Genomic DNA, 14,136 nt, shown 5'->3' on the forward strand with positions numbered 1-14,136 from the left:
TTATCCCTAGTCTACAGATGGGGAAATTGAATCAGAGACATTGAGTGACTTGCCCAGAATCAGAGGGAAGGTCAGAGCTGAGAGGGGCCTCAGAACAGGGAATCTTAGAACAGCTGGTTTCTGAAGCAAGATGTGGACTCAGTTCTTTCTGATTCCATGTTCAACTCTGTGCCCTCTAGTATAAGGAGTTAGAAAGCTGGTTTTGGAGTCACCTAGCCCTTGGCTCCAACCCCACTTCTCCAATGTTCCTTTGTAGGCTCACAAATTTAGAGAAATAGGGATCTGTGGGCCATTGAGGACAACCTCATCAACACACAGCCAAGGAAATGGAAGTCCAGGAACAGGAAGGGATTTGTTCCAGTATTACCCAGGTAGTGAAGTGAGAAAGATCGAATTTGAACTCAGGACTTGTCATTCCAAGTTTAGCTCCCATTTCACTGTACCTCGATTTACTAACCATTAGAGCCTGGGCAAATAGGCTTGCTTCTTTCAGATTCACTCAAACAACAAGCAGTTTTATTTTTTGTAATTATTTAATTAGCGATTATTATTTTATCATACGATGTATGATAAAATATAGCATATGATTGTATAATTATTATTTATTAATTCATTAAATATCTACCATGTGCTAGGAGTTAAGGATCTAATGGAAAGAGTCCTACTTCTGGTGTGAGAAGACATGGGTTCAAATTCTGTCTGATATCATTTCTTGTGGCACCTTGGGTAGTCACAGTCATGCTGGGGCCCAGTTTCCTCATCTGTAGAATGAGGTTAAATTAAATGGCTCCTAAGGCCTCTTCCAGCTCCAACTCCAGGATCCTGTTAATGCTAAATCACCTAATTTCCACAATCTGTAAAATGAGGGGGTTGGACTAAGTGACCTCTGAGATCTTTTGAATCTCTTAATCTAGAATCTCAGGAAGATATTCTCCTGGGGACACGGCTTGTTTAAGGATATACAGGATAAATGTCTAAGTCTATACAAACTAAAGACAAGGTATTGGGTGTTGGGGATGGTGGGGGAATAAAAAAGGCTTTCTATAGTAGGTGACACCTGAACTATGCTTTGGGGTGTGAAATGGGATTCTAATGAGTAGGAGGAGCCTTCCAAGGCTTAGGGGATAGCCTATACCAGAGCCAGAAGATGGAATATTGTGTATGACAAATAGCAAAATGGCAGGCTGAATGCACCAAAGATTGGGAGAAGTAAAGTAATACATAACAAGCCTAGAAAGGTCGACTGAAGACAGACTGAGAAGGATTTAGGAAATCCTCAAAATCATAGGAAGTCCCTGGAGTATCTTGAGCAGAGAAGGGATAAGGTTGATGTTTGTCCTTGAGCATGATATCAAGGAGGTGATGCCATGACAAGTAGGTAAATTGGATGTGAGTAAGGGGGCACTGTGTAAGAGATATCTGGGTCTGATGGCCAAATAGGAATGAGGATGAGCAAGAAAATCAGGTTAAGTGACTTGCCCAAGGTAACACAGCTAGTAAGTATCAAGTATCTGAGGCCAGATTTGAGCTCAGGTCCTCCTGACTCCAGGACTGGTGCTCTATCCACTGAGCCACCTAGCTGCCCCAAGGGGATGAAGTGGAGGGTATCTGGGGGCAGGTATTGCATTTGTTTTTGAATTTGTATGTCCTTACTAACTGTTTTATCATTCATGAGCTTGTGGTCAAACCTGGGCTTCAGGGCTATCCCTTTGTTACAGAACAAATGTCAGGACAATGTTCACATCTCATCTCCTGGCATTTATGATATATGTTCGAATCCCACCATTCTCACACTATAACTGTGAACCCTGGGTACATCACTTGATCAATTTAGGTCTCCAAATCCTTACCTGTAAAATGAGGGGATTGGACCAGAAGATCAAACTGGTGCCTTCCAGTTGTAAACAGATGGTCCTTCTCTGTAAATTAGGGCTAAGAATTCATTGACCCTATTTCCCTCCCCCCCCAAATTTAAACAAACAAACAAAAAAATCTCTAACAGGAAAATAAGCCCTAGCATGATTCTTTTCAGGACGCTCATACTATAAACCCTGTCCCCCAAATAAGCCCCAGTTAAGATCATCAACTAGACAGACCCATTTAGTATGTCTGTTGCAACACACGACAGCCATATTGAATCATATGATCATAATATTAATATATAAATAAATAAGATTATTGGCATTCATACTTAAGATAGCTTTTGCACATGAATAAATGTTGATTGCTGTATATTAAAAACAATAAATCCCTTGAAAATAAGCCCTAGTATGATTTTTTTTCAGGATGCTCATACTATAAATCCTAGTCCCAAAATAAGCCCAGTTAAGATCATCAACCAGATGGGACACATTTAATACATCTGTTGCAACACTTGAGACTTATTGAATTATAAAATAACAATACGAATATGTAATTAAATACAAATAAATAATATTGTTGAAATTAACACTTAAAATAGATTTTTTCACATGAATAAATGGAGATGGTTGTACATGAAAAAAAGAGACATCCTTTGAAAATAAGCCCTAGCATGATTTTTTCAGGATGCTAATACCATAAATCCTATCCCCAAAATAAGTCCAGTTGAGATCGTCAGTCAGATGGCCACATTTAGTATGTCTGTTGCAACACACGGCAGCCATATTGAATCATATGATAATAATATTAATATATAAATAAATAAGATTATTGACACTAATACTTAAAATAGATTTTTGTACATGAATAAATATAGAGCATTTTATGAGCATCCTGAAAAAAACCAAGCTAGGGCTTATTTTCAGAGGATGTCTTTTTTTTCCCTGTACAATAATCTCCATTTATTCATATACAAAAATCTATTTTAAGCATTAATGCCAATAATCTTATTTATTTATATATTAATCTTATTATCATATAATTCAATATGTCCATCATGTGATACAACAGCTGTACTGAAGCTCTTAAGTGGACTTATTTTTGGCATGGGGTTAATTTGTTGTACATGAACAAAAGATATCCCTGAAAATAAGCCCTAGCCTGGTTTTTTTCAGGATTCTCACACTATAAACCCTATCCCAGAACTAAGTCCAATTAAGATCGTCAGCCAGATGGACTCATTTAGTACGTCTGTTGCAACACACAACAGATATATTGAATTATACAACAATAATAATATATATATAAATAAGATTATTGACACTAATACTTAAAATAGATTTTTTTGTGAATAAATGTAGGTTATTGTACAGGAAAAAAAAAGACATCCCCTGAAAAGAAGTCCTAACACATCTTTTGGGGCAAAAATTAATATAAGACCCAGACTTATTTTGGGGTCTTATATCTCCCAGGGTTATTGTCTTGGATGAGCCATGGATGAGCTAAAAGCACATTGGACTCCTTGGAAGAGCTAGAAAAATACCCATCATGATTGTTCCTCCTGTCTAAAGAATAAATCCCCTCCCAAGGCAGCAAGCAGCCAATCTCATCTCGTGATAGTTGGGGAGGAAAAAGGAAAACCACTGTTAGCACTTATCTTGCAGGAATGTGATGGGAAATCAAGGGTTCGGGTCTCAAGGAAGACCCCAGTCCGTGAGTGGAAACCAGATGATTCCATCTCTTCTGATTTCTCCAAGTTTTTGGAAAAGCCGGGTGTTGATATCATTTGCAGAGAGTAGAATGGTTCCCTTTCTGGGGCAAGGCAGCTGTCATGGGCTTCCAAGTGGGAGATGATCTCTGATAAATAGATATGGACAATAGATAATGTCTATATTAATCCCACTGAAAAGTGGCATTCTCTGCAGTTGGCCCCAGACGAGGAAGCCAAGAATGCATCAAGAGGCGGCCCCAATAGATTCCAGACAGGAGACTTTTTTCTTTGTGACAGCTCAAGCTTGGCTGCTGCAATTAACTTCTCCCCAGCCCCCCCACACCCCCACCCTCCCTTCTCCTTCATCTCATCCAGGGCAGTGGAGAGAAAGGGGGCCTTGCATCTTCCTCCTACTGATGGAGGTTGATTAGCAGTCAGGTGGAGAGATGCTCAGGGGACAGCGAGGGGGATTAATTAAATCACTCCGACGGGCTAAGTGGCGACACTTTGATTTATAGCAGAGCTCACTCAACCAGACAGCACCATTTCTTGTACATGGAGGGAGAGAGGAGCCAACTGGTCGATGGGTTGGAAGCTGGGGGGTCTTGTGAACTTAAAAAGAAGGTGACCTGGTCATGGAAAAGGAAGCACCTGCTGAGGGAGCTGCAGGGAGAAGAAGGAACATGCCTAGGAGAAAAAAAGATGGAGCATCTTTCAGATGAGGAGCATCCTCAGGGGGTGGGGAAGGAGGAGGGATCATTTTTCAGAACACAGAGAACCCTTCTTAGCCTTAGGGAGATGTCTGAGGTCTAGGGAAAGATCAGTTCAGTTTTTTTTCCATGTCTGTTTTCCACTCTCCTTTTTAGAATTCTTCTCCCCCACCTCAACCTTATACAAACCTCTATTCTAAAGCAAAGATGAGAAAGGAGTGGCTGGTAGAGGATGAGAGAAAAATGAGAACAAGGGAAGGACACTTATACATGGAAGGATTCATCTTTCTACCAAAGAACCCCAAAAGATGAGTTCCTAGGATAGAGGGAGTTGATGAATGGTATATTATCACGGCAGGAAAAAAAAACTGGGTCTCCATAAAAGTTCAAATAAAATCCAAACCTGAAATGTTTCCCCCTTCAAATTTTGAAGGATCCTCCCCCCCTCCACCTTATTCAATTACCCTGTGGGATTCTACTGGAAAGCTCTGGCTGATGGCCCAGAGCACTTTGTAATCATGTCCTCAGAATTCTATGCGAATCTGAATCAGAAGGGTTCATTCATCATAGATTTAAAGTTGGAAGGGGCAATAGAAAGAGTCAAATCCAACACCCTCATTTTCATCATAGATTTAAAGTTGGAAGGAACCATGGATGTAGAACCATAGCTGTGGTCCAGTTCAACACCCTCATTTTCATCATAGATTTAAAGTTGGAAGCTGGGTGTCGCAGTGACTAGAGCACCGACTTTGGAGTCAGGAGGACAGGAGTTCGAATCTGGTCTCAGATAATTGACTTTTATCAGTTGTGTGACCTTGGCCAAGTCATTTAATCCGGATTGCCTCACATCCAGGGCCATCTCCAGTTGTTCTGATCCATATCTGGCTACTGGATCCAGATGGCTCTGGAGGAGAAAGTGAGGCTGGTGACTTAGCATAGCATCCCCCTCACTCAAATCCAATTCACATGCTTGTCATAACATCACCTCCCTGATGACATGGTCTTCTTCAGGAAAAACAAAACAAAACAAAACATTAAAGTTGGAAGGGACCATAGAAGTAGTCAAGTCTAGCACCCTCATTTTACAGGACAGGAAATTGAGGCTCAGAAAATTTATGTGACTTTCCCTAGGTCATGGCTCTGGAATTAAGAGGCAGGTTTTTTTTGACTTCACATTCAGAAAGGACTTCTACTCTATAATACTACCTTCTCTGGACCTCAGTGGTCATCACCTGATTAAGAATTCATCCAAAGTAGTAGTATCTAATTTTTTTGTTTTTCAAAACTCTCTCAAAAACAAAATGACATGTGAAACTCCAGAGTAATTTAATATACTACTCATAATATCCTTTTAGATTGTTCATTAAGTCTTTATTACAGCAACAATGAACACTTTTGTCCCCAAAAGCTTGAAATTCAATTTTACATCATTGATTAAAATTATAAGACATAAAATTTTATTCTGACATAATTTTGACAACTCTAAACTTTAAATTATAAAACAATTATGAATATTTTATATGATGCATTCTGTAATAATTAAAAGAAATAATCTCAGAAGCCCTCATATGTTTATGATTCTCTGCAAGACAATAGTTTTTACAGATTTTGTTGAATGTAAATAACATTTCTAATGAAATGAGTTACAACCAAGAGGATATTAAACATTTTATATATATATATATATAATTGATATAATTGAACTGAATTTTTATATCAGACTCTTCTATTTGAACAATGGTTTGCAATGCTTAACTCAATACCAGACATCAGAGTCTTAAATGTGTTTCTGTGTTGAATTTATTCCTATATTTTGATTTGAAACAAATATAAAGTGAAAATGCTCACCCTTGCAAATATAAGGTAGAAAATGGTAGGATAATTTTTCAAGGTCTTTTTCTGAGGTATAAAAATTAATTTTTTTTATTTTAACCACTTAACCAATCAATAAAAACTAGTCAATAGCTATGACATGAAATATTTACTTTTCTACTGGTTAATGACAAGTGCTGTATTAAATGATAGCTCTACTCAAAGTTCAATTGCACAAATTGCTTTATTTTTAACTATGTGTGAGTTAAAATATACATGCATGTACAGAATATACATTTTTGTATAATTCTTCATAGTATATATCTATATAGTATGTATTATATATGCATATATGTATATTAATATTTATATATTTATTTCTGTATACTCACACTAAGGAAAGAATCATCTCTTCAGATGTCACTTTCTTCTCTTTTACCATCAGCATACCAGCTGCACTTTCATAGAAAATCTACTGAAAGACTGATCATTGTTGCCAATTAGTTCATTTGAAAGTCTGCCAGGGAGGTGGAGCCAAGATGTAAAGTAGAGGCAACAATCCAGTCAAGCTTTTCCAAAATCTCCTTCCAAACAACTTGAAAATAATGCATTAAATTGAATTCTGGAGTAGCACAGTCAACAAAGTAAGATATTTTTCCAATCCAACACATCTTAGGAGGTTGGAAAGAGAGGTCTGTGAGAATGGGGTGGGGTCTGGTCCAGAGCACAGGCAGTGGCAATACCAATTGTAAACCTTAGATGAGGCAACAGTGGCAACAACAGTTTCTAGAACTCTCAGCTCAGAGATGGTAAGGAGATTGAGCAGGATTCCATGTGATGGCCCTGGCATAGGACAGGGCACTGTTTGACAACCCCATTGCCCATATTCCATTTCAGGTTACAGTTCAAGGGTGACGAGGAGTACTAGTACTTATGATTGCAAGAGAAGAAAGGCCTTTCTTGGACTAAGACCAGACTACAGACCAGGACAGTAAAGATTACAACTCTCCCAGGATCACACAATCTTAGAAGCATCAAAAGCTTATGAAGAGGGGCAGCTAAGTGGCATAGTGGATAGAGTACCGGCCCTGGAGTCAGGAGTTCAAATCCGGCCTCAGACACTTCATAATTACCTAGCTGTGTGGTCTTGGGCAAGCCACTTAACCCCATTGCCTAGCAAAAACCTAAAAAAACAAAAAAAGCTTATGGAAGACTCATAACTCATAGCAAAAAATAGCAGTGTGAAAGAGCCTGAAGCTTGAGATAGTATCACTCCCTATTCTCAAGTGAGCAGAGTCAAGCTTTAACATAAAGTTCAAAGTTAAAAAATAGGCTGGAGGGGGCAACTATGTAACTCAGTGGATGAAGCACCAGTCTTGAAGTCAAGAGAACCTGATCTCAAAATCTCCTTCTCCATCCTCATCAACACCACTTGATCCTTACTAGTTGTGTGAACTTGGGCAAGTCACTTAACCCCATTGCCTTGCAAAAAAAAAAAGAAAGGAAGAAGGAAGAAGAAGGAAAGAAGAAGAAGAAGGAAAAAGAAAGAAGAAGATGATGATGATGAAAAGAAAGAAAGCTGGAAAAATGAGCAAGAAAAAAAGAACCTGACCATAAAATGTTACTGTGAAAAGAGAATTAACAGCTCAGTAAAAGAGGCACAAGAATATTGAAGAAAATATTGTCTTAAAAAGCAGAATTGGTCAAATTGAATAAGAGATACAAAAATTTATGAAAGAAAATAATTTCTTAAAAATTAGAATTGGGCAAGTGGGAGTGAATTACTTCTCCAGACATCCATAAGCAATGAAACAAAGTCAAAAGAATGAAAAAAAGATGAAATTGTAATTCATAAGAAAAAATAACTAACCTGGAAAATACATAGAGGAAAGATCATTTAAAAATTATTAGTCTACCCAAAAGGCATGGTTTAAAGAAAAAGCCTGAGGGCGGCTAGTTGGCACAGTGGATAAAGCACCGGCCCTGGAGTCAGGAGTACCTGGGTTCAAATCCGGTCTTAGACACTTAATTACCTAGCTGTGTGGCCTTGGGCAAGCCACTTAACTCCATTTGCCTTGCAAAAAAAAAAAAAGAAAGAAAAGAAAAAGCCTGGATTCCACATTTCAAGAAATTATAAGGGGAAAATGCCTGGAAGTCTTAGAATGTGAGAGTAAATTAGAAACTGAAAGAATTTGCTGATCATCTTTTGAAAGATATGCCAAAATGGAAATTTCCACAAATATCACAAAGCCAAATTCCAGAGCTTCCAGGTCAAAGAAAAAAATATTGCAAGCAGATAGAAAGAAATCATTCAAATATCATGAAACCATATTTGGGATCACAAAAGATTTAACAGCTTCCACATTAAAAGAGTAGAGAACTTAGCAATACGATTTTCTAGAAGCAAAGGAGCTAAGATCACAAAGAAGAATAAACTACTCAGCAAAGTATGAGTATAATCCTTCAAGGTTAAAAAAATAAATATTTAATGAAAAAGAGGACTTTCAAACATTCCTGATGAAAAGACCAGAGTTGAATAGAAAATTTGGCTTTCAAACGTAAAACCCAAGAAAAGGATAAAAAGGTAAACATGAAAGAGAAATCATAAAGGTCTTAATAAGGATAATTCTGCTGACATTGTACGGGAAGATGATGCTCAAAACTTCTAAGAATTTTATCATTGTTGGGATAATTACAAGGAGTCTATATTTTCAAAGGGAATTGTTGTGGGTAAATTATGTTGGAATGATCTCAAAAAATGGAGTGAGAAAGAGAGATGCACCGATATATGGGGGGGAGAGGAAGAATGAAGGAAATTATCTCATAAAAAAAGCACAAGGAATAACTTTTACAGTGAAGGGGAAAATAGGGAGAGGAGTAGTGGACTACACTTGAACTTCATTCCCACCAGAATTAGTTCAAAGAGGGAAGAATAAAAATGTACATATGCATGTACGTAAACACAAATACACACACACTAAATTGGGTATAGAAATCTATCTTACCCAACAGGGAAGCAGGGAAGGGGGGGGGCAGATTAAGGGAGACAATGGTCAGAAGCAAAACAGATTTTTTGCGAAGTGACAGAGAGAGAGAGAGAGAGAGAGAGAGAGAGAGAGAGAGAGAGAGAGAGAGAGAAGAAAACAGTATGGAGGGAAACACATAGTAATTGTGAATGGGAATGGGATGAACTCACCCATAAAATGGAAGTAGAATGTTTTAGAAACCAGAAGCCAACAATAAGTTGTTTGCAAGAAACACACTGGAAACAGAAAGATACACACAGAGTTAAAATAAAAGGTTGAAGCAAAATCTGTTACATTTCAGTTGAGGGAAAAAAAAAAGATAGTGCCTAATAAAAAAAACAGGCCTAATTAAAAGATTTAATCAGGAAAATTACATTTTGCTATTATGCAATAAAAATTTTATTCAAAGGGCCTTGGAAGTATAGATTAAAAATTAATTGGAAACTTAATAACATAATCCTAAAGAATGAGTATGTCAAAGAACAAATAATAGAGGAAACAATTTCATTTCAAAGAATGACAACAAAGAGACAATATATCAAAATTAGTGAGATACAGCCAAAGCAGTACATAGGAAGAAACTTGTAACTCTAAACACATGAATTTAGGGGAAAAAAAGAGAGCAGATCAATGAATAAAACATGGACTTTTAAAAAAAAAAACCTAGAAAAGAACAAGCTAAAATTCCCAATTAAACACCAGAATAGGATCCTAAAAGTCAATAAGAGAAGGGATTAATAAAATTTAAAGTAAAAGAATCATTGAAATAATAAATAAAATTAAGAGTTGATTTCTTGGGAAAAATCCACCAATAAATTAAATAGGCCAATGGTTAATTTGATTAAAAAAAATAAATCTTCCAGGAAGAATAGTAACATAAACTGAAGATAAGTTTAAATTGGAAAAAGCTCTAATATAGTAATGAGAGGCAATATAAGATTTATTTCTACTGTATGTTTCAAGCTAGTTTATAAAGATCATAGTTCTCAAGCAGCCTGACATTTGTGTTTTTAAAAATGTTGATCATATGATTGCACAGCTGATGAAATACAATTCTTGTATTACAGGAGGGAATGAAAGAGCTACTCTAGGTAAGTGTACAGAATGCCAAAGAGGGTATGTGTATGTGTCTGATAAATCATGGGGAATCAGTTTATGGATGAATGTTGAGCCTTTGCAGTGGTTTGGCAATAATTTGATCTCAAATTGAGAAATGATCTCAAATTGCAAGAACATGTTTTAGAAGCAGCCAAAGTTTAATGTAATCATTGTACAAACACCAAAATTATTGTGTTCATGATCACGATGGTTTTGAATTACTGCAAAAACCCTAAAATCCTCCAAATATGCACAATTATTGTCATAGAGCAAACATTTTTATAACATAATTGGGCAATTATTTACTACTTAAAGAGCCATTAAAATTTTTTTAGTGCTAACCTCTTGGACCATTGTTACAATTCCCCATGGGGTTGTCAAACCACTAAAGGGTAACTACTGCTCCAGAGCAGCAGTTGGCAAACTACCAGGGAATTTGGCTATCTTTTTTAGGATTGTGAGTTAAGAAGGGTTTTTATATTTTTAAATACAATAAATTTTTTTTTAAATATATAGACAACTTTTTATTTGAAGACTTAGAAAAACAGCCAAAGGGTCAGATTTGATCCTTTAGGCTAAATAACCCATTCCTAATCTAAAGCATTTATGGCAAATATTCATGTAGCTTTTGTTTTAATATGCCCAGTAAGCAGCATCTCACCAATACCAAAACAGTTCTTCTATTCTTTGTTAGAAGCTTTTCCTTAATTTATAAAGAATGCTTGCAGCGGCTAGGTGGTGCAGTGGATAAAGCACCGGCCCTGGAGTCAGGAGTACCTGGGTTCAAATCCGGTCTCAGAGACTTAAGAATTACCTAGCTGTGTGGCCTTGGGCAAGCCACTTAACCCCGGTTGCCTTGAAAAAAATAAAAAAAATAAAAAATTTAAAGAATGCTATTGGGGGCGGCTAGGTCGCACAGTGAATAGAGCACCGGCCCTGGAGTCAGGAGTACCTGAGTTCAAATCCGGCCTCAGACATTTAATAATTATCTAGCTGTGTGGTCTTGGGCAAGCCACTTAATCCCATTGCCTTGCAAAAACTTAAAAAAAATAAAGAATGCTATCCATCCCCAGAGAAAAAACTGATGGTGTCTGAATACAGATTGAAATATAACTTTATTTTTCTTGAGGTTTCTTTGTGGGGGGGGTTATGTTTTCTTTCATAATATGACTATCATGGAAATATTTTGCATCACCACACATTTCTAACCTATATCAAATTGCTTGTTTTCTCATTGCAGGAGATGGTGGGGAGAAGGGAGAGAAAATTGAAAGTTTTAAGACAAATGCTAAAAATTGGTTTTATATGTAACCAGAGGAAAAATGAAATACTAAATAAATATTTTTTTAAAAAAGAAGTCTTTCCTTCTACTAAACATGTAATTAGCACTATTATTCCTAGTTTTGTGGAATCAGGAAGAATATCACATGACAGTCCTTCAAATGGCAGTTAATTCAGTCAGTCAAGAACCATATAGGAGCTAAATGGCAGTTAAGATCATGGATGATCTAAGCTCCAATCCCATCCCAGGTACTTACTATGTGGCTCTGAACAAGTCATTCTCTCTTAGCCTCAGCTTCTTCATTTGTAAAATAGGTGTAAAAATAAAATTCCCAAGGCTGTTGCAAGGATCAGATGAGAAAACAAATGGAAAGCACGAGAGAAATTGCAGCTATTTTTATTGTTGCTGTTGTCTGAAGACAGCTCCCATGTCCTTCCCAAGTCTTCTCTTCCCCAGGCAGAACAGTTTTAGTTCTTTCAACAGCTCTTCATTGAGATGCTCTTCATCATCCTGGCCACCCTCCTCTGAATGCTTCCAGCTTATCAATAGCTTTCCTGAAAGGTGGAGTACTGAATATGCTACTCTAGATGTGGTCCCACTAGGGCAGATGGCAATGGGGCTCTCATTTCCCTTGTTCTGGACACTATGACTATCCAACATCTTCATTTTTTTACATATAAGGAAACAACCCCAGAAAAGGGGCTATTTGTGATGCTATTAGTCACTGACAGAACCCCAGACTCCTATTCTTTTCCCACTATGCCCTATTCAATCCACCTAATTATTAAGTGCCTATTGTATACAGGGCATTGTGGTAAGTGCAGAAAAAAGATACAAAATGTAGTTAAGGGATTTTACACATTTGTAACTGGACTTAATGAACATTTATTGGGCACCCACTATATACAAAGCACTGTACCAGGTCACAGGATCATAGATTTATAGTTCAAAGAGCTCATTCTTGCTATCACTTGTATTGTTAGATGAGGAACTGAAGCCAAGGCTTGCTCCTTGATTTGTCCAAAGTATCTAAAGTAGGATGTGAATTCAGTGTTTCTTGACTGCAAACCCATTGTTCTATCCATTGCCATGCTATCTGTCTATAAAACAAAAATATTATTAGAGGAGTAATAATAATTAATATTTATGTGGTTGGTACCTTAAAATTTGCAAGTCTTTACACATATTATCTCATTTGAACCTTATGTTAACTCTGTAAATTGCATACTGCTCTCTCCATTTTACAGCTGGTGAAACTAGTAGATTCTATTATTATCTTTATTTAAGAGATAATGAAACAGAAAGAAGACAAGAGTGACCATCTAAGGTCACAGGCCTAGTTTGATTCAAGTCTTCCTAACCCTAGGGCCAATGTTTTAGATCACCTAAAACATTAGACTACCAAGTGACTGGATGGGATTTGAACCCCACTCTACCTTGACTCAAACCTCCATAGCAACCAGACCATGCTTTCTCTGGGGCATGACTAGTAAATATTATCAGTGGTCAGGAACCAGGTGGTATGTGACATCCATTGGAGAACAGCTCTGACTAATTGAAGGGTTGAAATGGTTGGAGGCTTTCTAGAGGAGGTTTTAAAAAAATCCCTTCCAAAGAAGGGATCATCCAAGGCTGAAAACATCAATAAAAGGAATGGGATTGGGTTGCAGTCCCTTCTTATGTACATGATTTTTTCCCCATAGTTCTAGATATATTTGCCACTTTGATTTTTTTCCAAACTGCTATGCATATTTGTTTGTTATATGAATACATACATCTACCGCTGGGACACAGGCATGCAGTATATTCTTTGTGTAATTTAGACCTGCAGTCACTGAAATCAACCTGTCAAATAATACTCTGCAGTGTACTAGGTCTATTGAATGCATTATTGAGACTTATTTACGATGAATGGCACTCCAAGGTGATTACCTGGGACCCTGGATTAATCATCTCTATTCTGTTAAGTGCTGATGTGTTGGGTTTTTATTTGGGGTTGAGTTGCAGGAAGGTGGATGTTATAATGCATAATTCCAAATATCAAGTGTGCTGCAACTAATTTTGTGAGGGATTACAAAATTCCAAATCCTGAGAAGAAATGTAATAAGGGTTAAGACACTGACTGGTTTGGGGGGGATTTGTAATGTAGAAAGACAAATACTCAGGAGCATCTAAGTGGGTTCAATGGCTAGAACATTATCCTTGGAGTGAGTCCAAAACTAACTTCACTCATTCACTAGCTGTGTTACCCTGGAAAAGTCGCTAAATTCAGATTGCCTCCAAAAAAAAGTCTTTCTTTCCAGTTTTTTTTTTTAGGTTTTTGCAAGGCAATAGGTTTAAGTGGCTTGCCCAAGGTCACACAGCTAGGCAATTATTAAGTGTCTGAGGCTAGATTTGAACTCAGGTACTCCTAACTCCAGGGCCGGTGCTCTATCCAGTGCGCCACCTAGCCACCCCTCTTCCCAGTCTTGAGATTTATTTGGACTATCATGATTTTTGAGCTGGAAAGGATAACTGAATTATGTCCAGAAGTTTCAAAAAGAGATGAACATATAGAGACTACAAGAAAGTTGATTGAAAGAAAAATGGTGTCACCTGTTCCATCCAGAAATTGGTGAGCCAAGATGGAAAGGATGT

This window comes from Macrotis lagotis, chromosome X, assembly GCF_037893015.1.
Source record: "Macrotis lagotis isolate mMagLag1 chromosome X, bilby.v1.9.chrom.fasta, whole genome shotgun sequence".
Classification (NCBI taxonomy): domain Eukaryota; kingdom Metazoa; phylum Chordata; class Mammalia; order Peramelemorphia; family Peramelidae; genus Macrotis; species Macrotis lagotis.